We start from the raw sequence: 15,520 nt of genomic DNA, 5'->3' as shown, positions 1-15,520 counted from the left end.
GCATCAAATCTAAATATGGACCTGGCTCCACAGCAGTAGCAGGATGTAGTGTCACACATCACACTGCTGGTCTGTGTATGAGGGGGAGCAGTGCGGCCGGGAATCTGCTGTGCTCCTCCTCCTACACAGACCAGCAGAGCAATGTGTGACACTACATCCTGCTACTGCTGTGGAGCGCCAGCGGCTGAACTGTGATCATAAGGAACTAGGTGCAGGGCCGGGCCGACACAGAGGCTGGGGAGGCTCCAGCCTCTGGGCGCTCCAGCCTTTGGGCGCAGCAGGGGCCGGAGACCGGTCACCGCCGGAGTCAAACACTTTAAGTCCCCCAGGCGGCAGGCCAGACAGTGGCGAGCCGGCGGCAGGCGAGCGCTTGCTGCCGCTTGAGTTGTGATGTGACAGCAGTGCGCCGCGCGAGTGCCGACTCGCCGAGTGCGGTACTGCATCACAGCCGGTGATTCAAAGGACCCAGGAGGGAGCCGGCAGCGGCAGGAGAACGGTGGGCAGGCCCAGAGCGTGATGCGTCACGCTGATGTCACGCTGCGCCAGGCAGAGCCCGCCCACTGACTGAATTCTTCTCCCGACTCCTGCGCCTGCTGTCTTCTCCAAGTTCTCCCGCCTCAGCAGCCTGCCCACTGTGCCCAGCTGTCCTGGTGTGGACTGTAGTCTCAGAGTAGACTCAGTCTTGCCTTGCCTCCAGTAATAAAGTGCCCTGCTGCCTCTGTATAACTTGTAAGTAGTGGGCGGCGCCAAAATCTCAGGGAGGGAGACAGTTTGAAAAATAAAAATGTGATTTTTACAGTGCCTGCTGGGAAGGGGGGATGGATGCATATGAGGCATAAAAGCAAAGCTCTGCAGATGTGACTATTGGGTCAGTCAATCACTAAATGAACCCTGTTATGGGGAGAAACTGTGGATGACACTATTTGTCATAGACAGACCGTCTGTGTATGACAAATAGTGTCATCCACAGTTTCTCCCCATAACAGGGTTCATTTAGTGATTGACTGACCCAATAGTCACATCTGCAGAGCTTTGCTTTTATAGTAGTAGAATACAGTCACATTGCACGGGCCCTGCTGTCATTATGAAAGCAAATGCGACCCCACACCTCTTTTATTGGTGGTCAGTAAATGGGTCTGTGACAGACCCATTTACTGACCACCAATAAAAGAGGTGTGGGGTCGCATTTGCTTTCATAATGACAGCAGGGCCCGTGCAATGTGACTGTATTCTACTACACCTCCCCGCTCACTGGATATAATCTTATTAACTATATAACCGGGCCCCGCTAGCGCTGTCATCATAAAAGCAGATACAGCACCACAGCCTCACCCCTTGTATTTGGGGGTCATTCCTACACGGACCCTGTTATGGGGGGGATTCCCCCAATAACAGTGTCATCCTCAGATCCCCCCAATAGCAGTGTCATCCACCACAGATCCCCCCATAACAGTGTCATCCACCACAGATCCCCCCATAACAGTGTCAACCACTACAGATCCCCCCATAACAGGGTCATCCACCACAGATCCCCCCATAACAGTGTCCTCCACCACAGATCCCCCCATAACAGTGTCAACCACTACAGATCCCCCCATAACAGTGTCAACCACTACAGATCCCCCCATAACAGTGTCATCCACCACAGATCCCCCCATAGCAGTGTCATCCACCACAGATCCCCCATAGCAGTGTGTGTCATCCACCACATATCCCCCATAGCAGTGTCTTCCACCACAGATCCCCCCATAGCAGTGTCATCCACCACAGATCCCCCATAGCAGTGTCTTCCACCACAGATCCCCCCATAGCAGTGTCTTCCACCACAGATCCCCCCATAGCAGTGTCATCCACCACAGATCCCCCATAGCAGTGTCATCCACCACAGATCCCCCATAGCAGTGTCCTCCACCACAGATCCCCCATAGCAGTGTCATCCACACATCCTCCATAACAGTGTCATCCAATCCACCACAGATCCCCCATAGCAGTGTCCTCCACCACAGATCCCCCCATAGCAGTGTCCTCCACCACAGATCCCCCATAGCAGTGTCCCCCACCACAGATCCCCCATAGCAGTGTCATCCACCACAGATCCCCCATAGCAGTGTCTTCCACCACAGATCCCCCATAGCAGTGTCATCCACCACAGATCCCCCATAGCAGTGTCATCCACACATCCTCCATAACAGTGTCTTCCACCACAGATCCCCCCATAACAGTGTCAACCACTACAGATCCCCCCATAGCAGTGTCCTCCACCACAGATCCCCCATAGCAGTGTCCCCCACCACAGATCCCCCATAGCAGTGTCATCCACACATCCTCCATAACAGTGTCTTCCACCACAGATCCCCCCATAGCAGTGTCTTCCACCACAGATCCCCCCATAGCAGTGTCATCCACCACAGATCCCCCATAGCAGTGTCATCCACCACAGATCCCCCCATAGCAGTGTCCTCCACCACAGATCCCCCATAGCAGTGTCCTCCACCACAGATCCCCCCATAGCAGTGTCATCCAATCCACCACAGATCCCCCATAGCAGTGTCCTCCACCACAGATCCCCCATAGCAGTGTCCTCCACCACAGATCCCCCATAGCAGTGTCCCCCACCACAGATCCCCCATAGCAGTGTCATCCACCACAGATCCCCCATAGCAGTGTCTTCCACCACAGATCCCCCATAGCAGTGTCATCCACCACAGATCCCCCATAGCAGTGTCATCCACCACAGATCCCCCATAGCAGTGTCATCCACCACAGATCCCCCATAGCAGTGTCATCCACACATCCTCCATAACAGTGTCATCAAAAGATCCCCCCATAATGGTGCCATCCACAGATCCCACATAACAGTGTTGTCATCCACAGACCTGCCCGATCTGGAGATCGCTCAGGGAGTCCCATCCTGTGGATGGGGGATACATTTTAAATAACAGGATAACCCCTTTAAAGTCATACAAGTCTGCATTTATTTTCATTTCCCTCCTCTGTGCCCCCATATAGTACAGGCTCCCCCATCTGTGCTGTCATATAGTACAGATTCCCTTTCTCTGTGTTGCCATGTTTAGTGGGCTTTATTACTGTGTGGGGCAATACGCATTGGGAGTTTGTACAGAGGTGGGGATGGTGCTGGAATCATGGAATGAGAAGCCTAAACTATTAGTTTTGCAGATTCTGCGGAGACGAGTGGTGGCCAGAAAAAGACTGATTCCAATCAAAGAAGACGTCGCCTTTGATTCACCCTTGAGTCGCCCTGTGAGTCAATATTTATGTACTTTTAATCACTTATGGTTTGCAGAATCTGTGTAGTAATATTGTCATATTGGTTTTAATTTAGTTACAGTGTGGTGTTAGTATCCAGTCACTATGCGGGGGTCATTCCTGTTAGATTCTATATTTATATGGATCTAAAGAGGTTGTGCATTTGTTTACAGCTATAGTTAATTGGTACATAATCATTAAACTGCGCATACTTATGTGTGATTACAACACTAAGTATTTAGTAAAGACTCCACAAGTTGATGGGGGGGGTGGGGGCGCACTTGGGAAGCTCAGCCTCTGTTGGTGGTTGACCTTGTCCCAGCCCTGACTAGGTGAGTATATTTTTTTTAACTTCCTGTGAAGGGGCACATATCTGACCATCACTACTGTGAGGGGGCACATATCTGGACATAACTACTATGTACTGGCACAAAGGGGGATTAATTACTATGTGGGGGTATTAAGGGGACTGGGTGTGTATAATTATGCCTTGGGCAGAGTTAGATGAGTGGCCTAGTATGAAAAGAATATATATACATATTGTAAACATATTCACAAGATGTTTTTTATTTGCACATATACAGTTGCAAGAAAAAGTATGTGAACCCTTTGGAATGATTTGGATTTCTGCACAAATTGGTCATAAAATGTGATCTGATCTTCATCTAAGTCACAACAATAGACAATCACAGTCTGCTTAAACTAATAACACACAAAGAAAGAAATGTTACCATGTTTTTATTGAACACACCATGTAAACATTCACAGTGCAGGTGGAAAAAGTATGTGAACCCTTGGATTTAATAACTGGTTGAACCTCCTTTGGCAGCAATAACTTCAACCAAACGTTTCCTGTAGTTGCAGATCAGACGTGTACAACGGTCAGGAGTAATTCTTGACCATTCCTCTTTACAGAACTGTTTCAGTTCAGCAATATTCTTGGGATGTCTGGTGTGAATCGCTTTCCTGATGTCATGCTACAGCATCTCAATCGGGTTGAGGTCAGGACTCTGACTGGGCCACTCCAGAAGGCGTATTTTCTTCTGTTTAAGCCATTCTGTTGTTGATTTACTTCTATGCTTTGTGTCGTTGTCCTGTTGCAACACCCATCTTCTGTTGAGCTTCAGCTGGTGGACAGATGGCCTTAAGTTCTCCTGCAAAATGTCTTGATAAACTTGGGAATTAATTTTTCCTTCGATGATAGCAATCCGTCCAGGCCCTGACGCAGCAAAGCAGCCCCAAACCATGATGCCCCCACCACCATTCTTCACAGTTGGGATGAGGTTTTGATGTTGGTGTGCTGTGCCTCTTTTTCTTGAGTTGTGTGTTTCTTCCAAACAACTCAACTTTGGTTTCATCTGTCCACAGAATATTTTGCCAGTACTGCTGTGGAACATCCAGGTGCTCTTGTGCAAACTGTAAACTTGCAGCAATGTTTTTTTTTGGACAGCAGTGGATTCCTCTGTGGTATCCTCCCATGAAATCCATTCTTGTTTTGTGTTTTACATATCGTCGATTCGCTAACAGGGATGTTGGCATATGCCAGAGACTTTTGTAAGTCTTTAGCTGACACTCTAGGATTCTTCTTCACCTCAATGAGCAGTCTGCGCTGTCCTCTTGCAGTCATCTTTACAGGACGGCCACTCCTAGGGAGAGTAGCAGCAGTGCCTAACTATCTCCATTTATAGACAATTTGTCTTACCGTGGACTGATGAACAGCAAGGCTTTTGGAGATACTTTTATAACCCTTTCCAGCTTTATGCAAGTCAACAATTCTTAATCGTAGGTCTTCTGAGAGCTCTTTTGTGCGAGGCATCATTCACATCAGGCAATGCTTCTTGTGAAAAGCAAACCCAGAACTGGTGTGTGTTTTTTATAGGGCAGGGCAGCTGTAACCAACACCTCCAATCTCATCTCATTGATTGGACTCCAGTTGGCTGACACCTCACTCCAATTAGCTCTTGGAGATGTCATTAGTCTAGGGGTTCACATACTTTTTCCACCTGCACTGTGAATGTTTACATGGTGTGTTTAATAAAAACATGGTAACATTAAAATCTTTGTGTGTTATTAGTTTAAGCAGACTGTGATTGTCTATTGTTGTGACTTAGATGAAGATCAGATCACATTTTATGACCAATTTGTGCAGAAATCCATATAATTCCAAAGGGTTCACATACTTTTTCTTGCAACTGTATGTTTATATTTTTATGTGTGGTTTGGGGGGGAGGTCCAGGTACATCCTTTGCACAGGGGCCCTTTGCTGCCTGTTTCTGCCCCTGCGCTCATTAGTACAGTAGGATTGGGAGCGGTGAATACAGTTCTCCCTGTGATGGCTCTGTAGTAATTGCTTACTGGTCTTCATCTGCCAGCACTGCACTCTAGGTTGTGACCTGTGCATAGTGTGAGGGGTCTGGGGGTTTGACATATATGTCAGCTTTATATAGTAAAGATGAAGGTCAGCAAACAAACCCCTTGCCCACTGTGCTTGTGGTCACTAGAACAGCTTTCTGGAATATTCATCCAAAATAGAAAGTCCACGGCATTGCAGCTAATTGTAGAATCCAAGCCGTTTATTTAAAAAAGTATATCTATAAAGGCAGTGCAACATTTTGGCAGTAAAAGCTGCCTTTATCAACCTTGATATATGTAAGCTGTGTACCAGAGCTGTGTTTGTCATGGGGTGTATGGAGCTGTTCTCTGTGTGTAGGTTAGCTGTCTAGCAGAGCTGTGTTTGTTGTATGCAGCAATTCTGTGTAATTTACTGACATTGACCCCTTCACTTCATTAAACCACTAGAGATGGTTTAATAAGTAGAAAAAAAAAAATCTTCAATTTTATTTTCTTTAGTTGTCTAAATTGCATCTTATAGTCTCGAAAATGTGGTATATATGTGGGCCAATAGAGAAGGAATTGTTTATACTTTAGAGGACACTGTGGCCCCCACTCACCAGGGGTGTGGGGTAAGGGAGAACAATGCCATGCCACTCACTAACCAGTACAGCGGAGAGCAGCTCCTGCAGCAATCACAGTCAGTTCCCACATTGAAGTTCCATACAGGAATAAACAGCATGATGTGGGTGGTATCAAGTTAGGGGAAAGGAGAAGGAAGCCATTTCATCCACACCCCACTGTACCCTGCACTCAGCAGTGTAATGGAAAGCTGCTCCCACTACACTAACCTGCATGCTTGTGGCCATCTGCTCCTGCTGCATTCAGCGCCCACATGAAAGTGCAGTACAGGAATGCACAATGTGATATGTGCGGTACCAAACCAGGAGGTGGTGCTCTCCAGCTTCTGTGCACAGCTGATCCTTCTGCATTCAGCGCCCACATGAAAGTGCAGTACAGGAATGCACAATGTGATATGTGCGGTACCAAAGCAGGAGGCGGTGCTCTCCAGCTTCTGTGCACAGCTGCTCCTGTGGGTGCTAGAAAGCACAAGGGAGGCCATGCTTAGTGGCTCCTTTGCCAAACTGCTCCTGTGCCAAGCGGTTCCTGGTGCCCAAACACAGAGGTTGAATTCAGTGTCTATAAACAGAGCTTTATGTTGGTTTGTCCTGGATATTTTGTGTATTAAAAATAGCTGATGCCTTTGCATTACAATTATTATTCATAACTCCATAAAGTAATTTTCGTGAGCATAGATATTTTATATGTACATTGCAGACTCACTTCAGTAAGTTGCATTTATTATGTAGAGAAAGTCAATACAAGGCACTTACTAATATATTGTTATTGTCCATATTGCTTCCTTTGCTGGCTGGATTCATTTTATCATCACATTGTACACTGCTCATTTCCATGGTTACAGACCACCCTGCAATACATCAGTGATGGTCGTGCTTGCACACTATAGGAAAAAGCGTCAGCCTCTCTGGTGGCCGGGGCAGTGGGAGTGCACATAGGATAGTGCTTTTTCCTCTATTATGCAAGCACGATCACCACTGATGGATTACAGGGTGGTCTGTAACCATAGAAACGAGCAGTGTATAATGTGATAGAAAAATGAATCCAGCCAGCAAAGGGAGCAATATGGATAATAACAATATATTAGTAAGTGGCTTGTATTAACTTTCTCTACATGATAAATGCGACTTACTGAAGTGAGACAACCCCTTTAAGTGGATGCATTTTCTATTACAGTCACCGTCTTGGGAATGGTTTTCTACTGGTGTGTCGCAAACTAGCTTTGCTTAATTTTTTTTATGCACTATAGCTGCCAAGTAACCATGCTACATGGTACTCATATAATACAGAGGAGGAAACATGAGGTCCCCTTCCTCTATATATTACAGAATGATATATCTCTGTGATTCCAGTTGATTAGAGTATGAGTTTAGGAAAACCTGTATAAGTGAGCTTGCATTCTCTCTCAGCCTAGTTAATTAAGTACTTTGATTACAGCAGCCTTGACGCTGTTTCAAACAATGTGCAGGAGTGTGCTAACAGGGAGAAGAGTTTTGTAATCTAACAGACTTGGAGAAAAAACTAATAATGATTTGGCTGTAGCTCCACCTTGTCTGTGACATAGCAGACAATCATATCTACAGTACTACTTGCAGATGTCTAAAGGTACCTTTACACATACCAATTATCATGTAAATTATCATTAAATGCAGGGAAACTGCATGATTATTGAGCAGTGTAAAAGCAATGAACAATAGAACAACTGACAATTGATAGATTTCTTTTTGGTTTGATCGTTTGTGTGGGCACAAAAACCATCATTGGATGTTAACCATTTCATACGTGTAAACAGGAATCGTTTGCTGCTCCCCAATCAAATTTCGCGTTGTGAAAAGGCAACAAGTCTGCTGTACAAACTATGGAATATGCTATCGAAATTATGAGTTTGTGAACGATAATCGGTGCATCTAAAAGGGTTATTGTTGAAACTTTCGCTACACCAAGAAACCTTTAATTTGTCGCTTGATCCACGCTTCATTTAAAGGTACCTTTAGAAAGAAAGAAACGTCTCTAGCACCGATGGCCAAGCGGAGAGAGAGTATCAAATAGCACTTTTAAATTTACATTTTTCACTGGAAGCATGCATTAATAGTAATTACACTTGAAATGTAATAAAAGAAAGGATGATCTCTGACTTTTTCTCTGCATTGTATGCGCATTAGGGCTTATGCACATGATCACGATTGGCCCGGCAATCACGGTCCATGTGTCTGCCAGATCTCCTGGGCCAACTGTGGCTTTCGTGTGCTCACTGTATCATAATAATTTATGATACAGTAATTTTGTATCTAATCGCAGATCTCTCAGTTCAGGGGAGTCAAGGTTGGCCAGGGAGATCCAGCAGACACACGGACCATGTTTCCCAGGCTGATTAAGACTGTGTGCATGAGCCCTTACTTGCAAAACATATTTTTTGTTAATTGCTGGTTGTATGTTAGCTCTGCACAAATAGGGGCGAGCAATGATTGCAGTACGCAGCCCTGCAGGGTGAGCGAATGTGAGGTCACAGGGGTAGTTAACAAACTGAGGGTTGCTCTTGGTACTCACAGTTTTTATATACCCTGGGCAGGCGTACAGCAGTGATGGAGAGGCTGGCACATGGATCCTCTGGGGCACTCTCTGTGTATAGGGACCAGGACAGGTGGTAGGTGAGGTGCCCTGGGTGTTGTAGGTTTAGTGTGCCTGTGGCAAGATCCCTTAAAGTTCGTGACGCCAGTGCCGGTAACGGTGGCACACCGATTTGTTGTAGGAATAATTGAGGTACACATAGTTGCACTGAACCAGAACTTCTTTTTACTGAACAGTTCAACTATATACAGTCCTCAGTTAGTTCCATATGCATAATGTTGAATACAGGCAGGCTTGACATAAATGGCAGGCAAAGTCTTTGCAAGATACTCAGAGGGAAAAACACTTACAGATCAGGCTGCACTTTTCTCAGTTCCTGTCTGGCTTTATCCTTGGGTAGGGAAAACTTCCTCTGGTATATATCTTCTTGCTGTAGATATCCTTCTGCCCTTCAGCTTTCTATTTGGCTGGATGAAAGTGGTTCTGCACTGTACTTTTAAAGGTGCTAATTATCCTCAGGAGGTAACTTTTTCCCCTGGTGGCAAGCTAGGAGCCTGGGCTATCTAGCTGCATGTCAAAAGCTGCTCCTCAGCTGCTGCCTGGCTGAAGTGACTCTTGGCTTCTGACCACACACCCTCTCTCTGGTTTGGACCTGACTATATAGGCTGCCAGAAGGAACCCCTCTCCTGGTACGTATTGTGAGCAGGTTCCACTGGACGCTCTTGCTCACATTCCGGACTGGTGGGCTCCTCAGGCTCTTCCCAATCCTCTGGTCCCGGCTTGGGACGGGCTACTGCTGTGGCATACGGACCTCTCAGGACCTCAGCGGGGGTGAACTCCACTTCCTCTCCTTCGCGGGGGTTGTGCAAATGTTCAGGTAGGTAGCTGCGCTTTACAGACCTTCGGTTCACAAAAAGGTCTCGGCCTGTGGAGTAGTCTTTAATAAATCCGAACCCCTGGTTTTTTATCGAACGCCACCACTACCCCGATCCTTCTCTCCAGACGGGGCTGAGTGTTCGCGTGGCGCTCGTAGACAGTTTTAGCCAGTTTTTCGAAGTAGATTTTCTTTCTGGTCGTTTTTTGTATTGCCGCAGCGCATATCTCGGCCATCAACAAGGGCCATTGCGCAGAAGGCTTTATAAATCCATCTTGCGAGCCAAAGCACGGCTCGGGATGCAACTGCGGTGGGAAGCAGGGTGGCCTCTCCTGTCCCGGAGTGTAGGCAGGCGGTGCTTCTCTCTCTTCCATTATGGCAGGCTCTGGGGTCTGGCTTGCAGGTAAGGCCTTTCCGGCTGGAGACTCTCCTCTCTGCAACATGCTCGATCCCTTTTCTGCACACGACTGGGCTGCACGCAGTACTTCACACAAGACCTCCCACTGCTCCGGGAGGCCGCCCCCTAGGTACTCCAACATGGGGGAGGCGGAGTCCAACTTGAAAGACATGCAAAGTAAGGCGGTGGCGCGAAAATACAGTCCTTCCCGCTCTCTTCAGCAGAAGGCGCCAAATTCTTCCCGCCAATACAACACAGAGATGGCCGCCTAAGCTACAGGAATTATTGCTGCGCCATCTTTAAGCATAAGGCTGTCAATTCACTGACAGCAAGCGGTGACTTAAGAAGCAGTAAACAGTCCACAATATACAGTTTTCGCACCTCAATTTTTCACAGTTCTTTGGCCCAACAATTTTCAAATAAACAGATAGGGCATTTATCACTTTATAGGCAATAATGGCACACAGTTCAAATTCCACTATGGCGTAGGAATATTCTGTATCCTGTTCATGACGCCAAAATATGCAGTATGCAGCCCTGCAGGGTGAGCGAATGTTAGGTCACAGGGGTAGTTAACAAACCGAGGGTTGCTCTTGGTACTCACAGTTTTTATATACCCTGGGCAGGCGTACAGCAGTGATGGAGAGGCTGGCACATGGATCCTCTGGGGCACTCTCTGTGTATAGGGACCAGGCCAGGTGGTAGGTGAGGTGCCCTGGGTGTTGTAGGTTTAGTGTGCCTGTGGCAAGATCCCTTAAAGTTAGTGATGCCAGTGCCGGTAACGGTGGCACACTGATTTGTTGTAGGAATAATTGAGGTACACAAAGTTGCACTGAACCAGAACTTCTTTTTACTGACCAGTTCAACTATATACAGTCCTCAGTTCCATATGTATAATGTTGAATACAGGCAGGCTTGACATAAATGGCAGGCAAAGTCTTTGCAAGATACTCAGAGGGAAAAACACTTACAGATCAGGTTGCACTTTTCTCAGTTCCTGTCTGGCTTTCACCAAGGCCCGTATGCCCTATTGCTGGCTTTATCCTTGGGTAGGGAAAACTTCCTCTGGTATATATCTTCTTGCTGTAGATATCCTTCTGCCCTTCAGCTTTCTATTTGGCTGGATGAAAGTGGCTCTGCACTGTACTTTTAAAGGTGCTAAATTATCCTCAGGAGGTAACTTCTTCCCCTGGTGGCAAGCTAGGAGCCTGGGCTATCTAGCTGCGTGTCAGAAGCTGCTCCTCAGCTCCTGCCTGGCTGAAGTGACTCTTGGCTTCTGACCACACACCCTCTTTCTGGTTTGGACCTGACTATATATACTAGGCGGTTCCCTTGCTCCCTCTACTGCCTAGGAGGTGGAACTACACCCCTAACAGGCCTGGTACACAGGAGATAACATGACATTATACATTACAATGCAATATAAAATACCATAACCATGTTCCACAGGAGGTGGAGAACAATGTGACCCAATTGACCCTTGAGTAGTGCCCACCCTTACGTAGTGGGACACTGCATGATTAGTGGATGCAGTGTATGTTGTTCTGTAAATAAAACTAAAGTGAATATGCTTTAGGGTTACCTTGGACTTTGGATTCCCTGGTAATGTCATTAAGTTTACTAGAACAATATGAATGAACTCAATATTTGTTCACAATGTAATGGCAGTAACAGATGCCTGCTAGATGTTGACAGCTATTGGTGCATTTAGGAGTCAATTAATAGCTTCCTTTTTCTGATTTTCAGATTGTAGAATACTCAATAAATTGCAAAACATTTAATACTGTCAATAAACATTTCAAGGAACATGTCATAGGCAATAATCTGTTCGGTACCATTCAGTTAATACAATGTAAACAAGAGAAGCATTAAGTCAACAAAACATGTTTGTTCTTATTGGAATTCAATATTGAGTTAGCTAAGTTCTATAAAACTATATGTACTGTGTTACCTGCAGTGTTCTAGTTCATATTAGCAAATCCCAATATATTACATTATTGCTTTTAGAAACGGCTTCATAAAAATGAATCATATATTTTATTAAGTAAAGATTGCACTGGAGATAGAGACAAGGGCAAGAGATAGTGGCAGTCTTCAATACTCTAATTTGGCAGATGTTATTTCTCCTTCTGTAAGCTTTTATCATACATCTAAAAGTCATTTAATATTTCTTTGTTTTTCTATTGCAAGGGAGTTTGAATGTAATAAAATATATGCAGCTATACTGTATAGTCTGATGCATTACTTTTGGGTTTTGTATAGAATTTCATGCAAATCCTACAGTTGTCTTACAGGTTTTGTCCAGCCAATTACTTTTTTTTTTAATCACATAACTGAACGGCATAGCAAAATGTAAATAAAAGGGATGCTCACTTCACCAATCTCTCAGCTCCTGTTCCAACACTTACCAGGTACCAGGTTCACTGGCTCAGGTGGGTCACTACTGCAGGACACCAGTAAGGTGAATATCTTTTTTTTTTTCATTTTGTCATGCCATTCTGACCCCTATTAAAAAAAATATTGGCCAGACAAACCGTCTAAATTCTGTGGTCAACTTTAACATGGAAAAATCATTAACCATATGTTGGTTGGTTGCCTTGAGTTAAAAATACGTCCTGCATTCCCTGCCAAAGGCTATGTCGAGTTTTCAGGCAACAGGCACTTCCTCTTCTCCTGTGAAAATGATGTCAGGCCTGGTGACCTATTTAAAAGGGAATTGTCCTTTCAGTTACTGCCTGTTGATTGAGCGTTATATATCCATTCCTGGTATAAGAAATTATTATATATAAATATATATTATATATATATATATATTGTACCCTCTTATTGGGTCTTATTCTTTAAGTTGGATGTAATAAATGAGACGAGTGAGATTATAAAATACGTATATTGTACAGTGTGGAAATGTTGTTATTACGATTAATATTATCGATGAGTAAATATGGAAGTATAAAGGAACTAAAATACATAAATATCACATACAGAGAGACTTGTACACAATAATAGGTACAATTGCTTAAACTACAAAATTACAATATAAAGATACCCCCAAGACCATTTGGTAACTAAACAACTAAATTCAATCCTTAGAGCATAGAGTTGTTACCATGCATAAGTCTTTTTGGGTCTCAAGTCTTTCCTTTGGCCCCTCTGGGTTTCTCTGGCACTTCTATCTTCGTCTGTGTTTTCTTGTCTCTTCTGCGTCTCCTCTTCTTCCTTGTCTCTCCCTCCTGTCTTTCTTGTGCTTTCTCTTCTTCTCTTTCTCCTCCTCCTCTCCCCTTGCTGTCCAGACCCCCTCCTTTTATATGATTAACAGCCACTTCTAGAATCTTCTAGAACATGGCCTGGACACATCTGATTGGCTGCTCCCTATGATTTTCTAGCACTTTCTGGTTAACTCTTGTTAAGATTCTTAGAAGTAGTTAGAATGTCCAGCATTTTCCTTCCTCACTAGTCAATTTACCACCTACTGGATGGCTGTCACACATTCCTTAGGCATTTGATAACCATTTGCTGCCTTTGATATGTTATTGTGCCTTTGTCCAGATAGACAGTATTTGCTCATACTGGCTTTTTTGAGAGGACACTAATTAACAGAAAGTTGCTGAAAACCTTACATATGTTCAGGGTACCAATACAATATATGGCTTATATTATTTTCCTAAAAATTAATAAAAATCTGTATTTCTTACAATGGCTCTTGTTCTTAAACTAACTAATCCAGATATTGATGCCTGAGTGACTTTGATTCCAACCTGGTATAGTGCCAAAGCATTTCATAGTAAAGATATAATGCCTTGTTATGAGGGTGTCTGCTGCTGTCTCATCCTGCCTGTGGTTTGGGTCACAATAAACAAGTTCCCAGTATTTATTTTACTCTCTTATATAGTGCTGACATATTCCACAGCATTTTATAGACATTATGATCACTTGCTGTGCCCAAAGGAGCTCACAATTTTAACTCCCTATCAGTATTTGGAGTGTGGGAGGAAATTGGAGCATCCAGAGGAAACCCATGCAAACATGGGGAGAACATGCAACATACAACCTCTATGCAGATGTTTTCTTAGTCCACATATATAGATTTGTTTGGCTCAGTTGAAAGCGGAATGGAGATGGAACGGAGGCAAACTGAGGCAAACTGAGGCATTCTGAGTGGATCCTTTTCCATTCAGAATGCATTAGGGCAAAACTGATCCATTTTGAACCGCTTGTGAGAGCCCTGAACGGATCTCACAAACGGAAAGCCAAAACGCCAGTGTGAAAGTAGCCTTATTTCTATGAGACTGACATTGAGGCTCCCATAGGAATACATAGAGAAACTGACTTCCTGTCCACACATAGGATGCTGTGTCAGTTGGTGAGTCTGATTGCGGGTCAGAAGACACAGCCGAGAAACATAAGGGAAGTATAACTCACAAATACAGACACTGGTAAGAAAATGACATTGACTACAGATTACATCATCTACTTTTCTAACAGGGCAGAGAATAAAGAGTTCTTCTTTAAGCTGTCTATAATGAAACGAAAAAAAAATAACTTCAAAGTGGACTTCAGTAAAAGTATGTTATGACACTGTATATATGTAGGTAAGGCTGCCGTGCAGCCTGTATTTGTGGGAGGGGCATAGGCCCCGCCCCTTGGCTATAAAGTCCACGGAGTACAGGGGACGGGACCTGGTACTTCCGGTTCACGTCTGGTTCCTGCACGTCCCGCTCCTATAGGTCTCGGTCTGGGTAAGTATTGGTCGGCGTTCGGCTCGTCTCGTTTCGTCCAGGTAAGCAGGGAATCCGAACTTCAAAGTGGACTTCAGTAAAAGTATGTTATGACACTGTATATATATATATATATATATATATATATATATACACTGCGTGCAGAATTATTAGGCAAATGAGTATTTTGACCACATCATCCTCTTTATGCATGTTGTCTTACTCCAAGCTGTATAGGCTCGAAAGCCTACTACCAATTAAGCATATTAGGTGATGTGCATCTCTGTAATGAGAAGGGGTGTGGTCTAATGACATCAACACCCTATATTAGGTGTGCATAATTATTAGGCAACTTCCTTTCTTTTGGCAAAATGGGTCAAAAGAAGGACTTGACAGGCTCAGAAAAGTCAAAAATAGTGAGATATCTTGCAGAGGGATGCAGCACTCTTAAAATTGCAAAGCTTCTGAAGCGTGATCATCGAACAATCAAGCGTTTCATTCAAAATAGTCAACAGGGTCGCAAGAAGCGTGTGGAAAAACCAAGGCGCAAAATAACTGCCCATGAACTGAGAAAAGTCAAGCGTGCAGCTGCCAAGATGCCAGTTGCCACCAGTTTGGCCATATTTCAGAGCTGCAACATCACTGGAGTGCCCAAAAGCACAAGGTGTGCAATACTCAGAGACATGGCCAAGATAAAAAAGGCTGAAAGACGACCACCACTGAACAAGA

The sequence above is a fragment of the Bufo bufo genome, chromosome 5 (genome assembly GCF_905171765.1).
Source record: "Bufo bufo chromosome 5, aBufBuf1.1, whole genome shotgun sequence".
NCBI lineage: Eukaryota > Metazoa > Chordata > Amphibia > Anura > Bufonidae > Bufo > Bufo bufo.
Note: the sequence above shows the minus strand (reverse complement) of the source record.